We start from the raw sequence: 3,561 nt of genomic DNA, 5'->3' as shown, positions 1-3,561 counted from the left end.
CTTTGGATATATGCCCAGAAGTGAGATTGCTAGATCGCTTGGTAGCACTATTTTTAATTTTTTGAGGAATTTTCACACTTTTAGCTATAATGGCGTACCAGTTTAATTCCCACCAAGAGTGTTCAAGCCTCCTACTTTCTCCACATCCTCATCAGCACTTACCTCATCTTTTTGATAATAGCCATTTCTGACAATATGGGTGAACCTGGAGGACGTTAGTTAAGTGACACAGGAAGATTATATTGTATAATGTCACTTATATATGGAATCCAAAAAAGTTGAACTCATATAGAACCAGAGAATAGAAGGCTGGTTGACAGAAGGTGGGCAAAATGGGGAGATGCTGGTCAAAGGGCACCAATGTTTGTTGAAAGATGACTAAGTTCTGGAGATCTAATGCAATCATGGTGATTATCATTAATAATACTGTCTTGTAGTCTTGAAATTTGCTGGGAGTAGACCTTAAATGCTCTCACCACAGAAAAAATAACTATGTGAGGTGATGGATGGGTTATTTAACTTGATTGCAGTAATCATTTCACAATGTATATGCACATTAAATCCTCACATTATATACTATAAAAAATCACAAAGTGTAACCCATGGATACAGACAATAGGGTGGTGAAAGCCTGGGGTACGGGGTGGGGATGGGCTAGAAGAGGTCAATGGTGGGGGAAAGGGGGACAGATGTAATACTTTCAACAATAAGGATTAAAAAATAAAAAGAAAAAGAATTTTAAAAATCACAAAGTACAACCTAAATATACATAATTTTTATTTGTAAATTATATCTCAATAAATATCGGAAAATAGATAAGATATAATAAATTTAAAAACAAAATTTAAGAAATGAAAGTGATAATATTTACCTCACAGAATTATTATGAAAACCAAATTAGATATTATTTATAAAAGTGCTTGGCATATAAAGGGTGAGAAATAAGTCTTAGGAGGATCCAAGTATACCTAATTAAATTCTCTAAGTTTCTTTATTGTTTCCAAAACCTATGATGTCAACCAAAGTCAAATCTTAAAATTTATAATAATAATAATAATAATAATAATTTTGTTTTGCTGCAGTTCTAACATAAGACCTCTAGAGGTCGACCTTGCCAAACAAATCAGCATATGTTTCACTGCTGCTGTGACCTTCAGAAACAATCTAATTCAACATTCTCCAACAAGATTTTTTTTGCAAGTTTGAGGCTACATCCTTTGATTTTCTGATCATAGCAATCTCTTCTCACTCAGGTTATTGAAGAAGGATATTCTTCTAATGCTTATTAGCAACTTTGTGCTGGGAATTGATAAGGTACCATAGATAACCATATTGTGTATGTTTTTTTTAAAAGGTGAATTTGTTCCTCTCTCACTCCATCTATTTCAAAAACTATTAGCTACAGAAATTCCCTAGTTTTTCCAAAGCCAATGTTTTTCTTAGTCACTGTTAGCCACAGTAAGCTATATATTTCAGGCTGTGACCACAGTATTCACATGTATTTAACTAAAACAATAGCTGACAGTGGCTATTGTAGGGGAGCAGAATTTGGCACCCCAAAATGTCTCTTTGACATGAAGATTAATTTAGGACGATTTTTTTTACATTTAAAATTTTTAAAATTAATTTCAATTACAGTTGGAATGCAATATTATTTTGTATTGGTTGCAGGTGTGTGGCATAGTGGTTAGACAATCATATACCTGACAAAGTGTTCCCTCTGATATTTTCAGTGCCCAACTGGCACCATGCATAGTTATTACAATAGTATTGACTATATTCCCTATGCTGTCCTTTGCATCCCCGTGACTATTTTGTGACTACCTATTTGTACCTCTCAAAATGTTCACCATTTTCACCCAGTTCCTTTGGTAACCTCTTCCTCTGGTAACCATAGGCTGATTTTTTTTTAAATATATTTTTGTTGATTTCAGAGAGGAAGGGAGAGGGACAGAGAGATGGAAACATCAGTGATGAGAGGGAATCATTGATGGGCTGCCTCCTGCACACCGGGGATCGAGCCTGCAACCCAGAGCATGTGCCCTTCACCAGAATCGAACCCGGGACCCTTCAGTCTGCAGGCTGATGCTCTATCCACTGAGCCAAACTAGCTAGGGCAGTGGTCGGCAAACTGCGGCTCGCGAGCCACATGCAGCTCTTTGGCCCCTTGAGTGTGGCTCTTCCACAAAATACCGACTTCTGCGCATGGGCCACGAAGTTTCAAACGCACTATACGTGCGCGCCCGCACGTGGTATTTTGTGGAAGAGCCACACTCAAGGGGCCAAAGAGCCGCATGTGGCTCGGGAGCTGCAGTTTGCTGCCGACAACTGACTAGGGCATAGGCTGATTATTTTTAAGAAACAGAAGACTAAGTATGTTTTTCTTATTACCTTCCCCATTAACTACTTAAAATAACTTAGAGAAAGGACCTGTTTCCCCCAGTAGAGCTACCCCCAGAGATATTGACAAAGAATAAGGTCTAGGTGTGGTGGGGGAGGCTCAGCAGGGCCTCGGTGTGGCCCAGCAAACTTTTGTTTACCAAACGTTTGCTTTTCATCTTCATGGGAATTGCCTTCCTCTCCTTTGAAGTCCCAAACCACTACACTCGTTCCTTAGCTCATGATGGCATATAAGCCTCAACTGCCCCATGCGTCCTTGTCCCCCCCTCCTCTTCCCCCGCCCCATATTCTGATGGAACCCTCGGAATGTATGAAATTAAATTGGGTTTTCTCTCATTCTTCCCAACTGACACTATTAAAAATACCAATAACCATTAGTTATCTAGAATATGTCAGGAGCTGAACAATGGACTTCATATACTTCATTCCAAATTCATACAACTCTGGAAAATGGGCCTCATTCCCCATATCTTACAACTGTAAGAACCATGTCCCTGAGGATTTTAAGCACCTTTGCTGAAAGATACAACTAGTGAGTAGAAAGTGCCTTTCCTGGACACCCTATATGAAAACGCCATCAGTGCTTATCAAGCAGTTCTCAACCTGTGGGTCGCGACCCCTTTGGAGGTCGAACAACCCTTTCACAGGGGTCGCCTAAGACCATCCTGCATATCAGATATTTACATTACGATTCATAACAGTAGCAAAATTACAGTTATGAAGTAGCAACGAAAATAATTTTATGGTTGGGGTCACAACATGAGGAACTGTATTTAAAGGGCCAGAAGGTTGAGAACCACTGGCCCAACCTCTTTTTCAGTTTCGATGGGAAATCCATGCTCACCCACCTTAAATTATGCCCCAAGTGTAGTGCTCTTCTGCTCATGTAAGTAAATCGACTAATTCTCATTTTGTCCTGCAGGTGTCACCCTCACCATAGATAGGTCTTTTGAGCTCTCAGAACTTATCTCTTACAATTTCAGTTCAGAATCATGACAGTCACACATGGATTTAGAGTTCCATAGGGCCAATGAATTAGTTAGAATTCTTTGTTTTATATTTTCATTTTCAGGCATTTCTTGTGTTTTTGAATAGATAATACATTTACGCCGTTCCTAAAGTGTAAAAATACAGTGAAAAACCTCTCTTCCACCCCTGTAA

Source organism: Myotis brandtii, unplaced genomic scaffold, assembly GCF_000412655.1.
Source record: "Myotis brandtii unplaced genomic scaffold, ASM41265v1 scaffold48, whole genome shotgun sequence".
NCBI classification, from domain to species: Eukaryota; Metazoa; Chordata; class Mammalia; order Chiroptera; family Vespertilionidae; genus Myotis; species Myotis brandtii.
The sequence above is the reverse complement of the archived record's forward strand: the minus strand, read 5'-3'. Positions refer to the sequence as shown.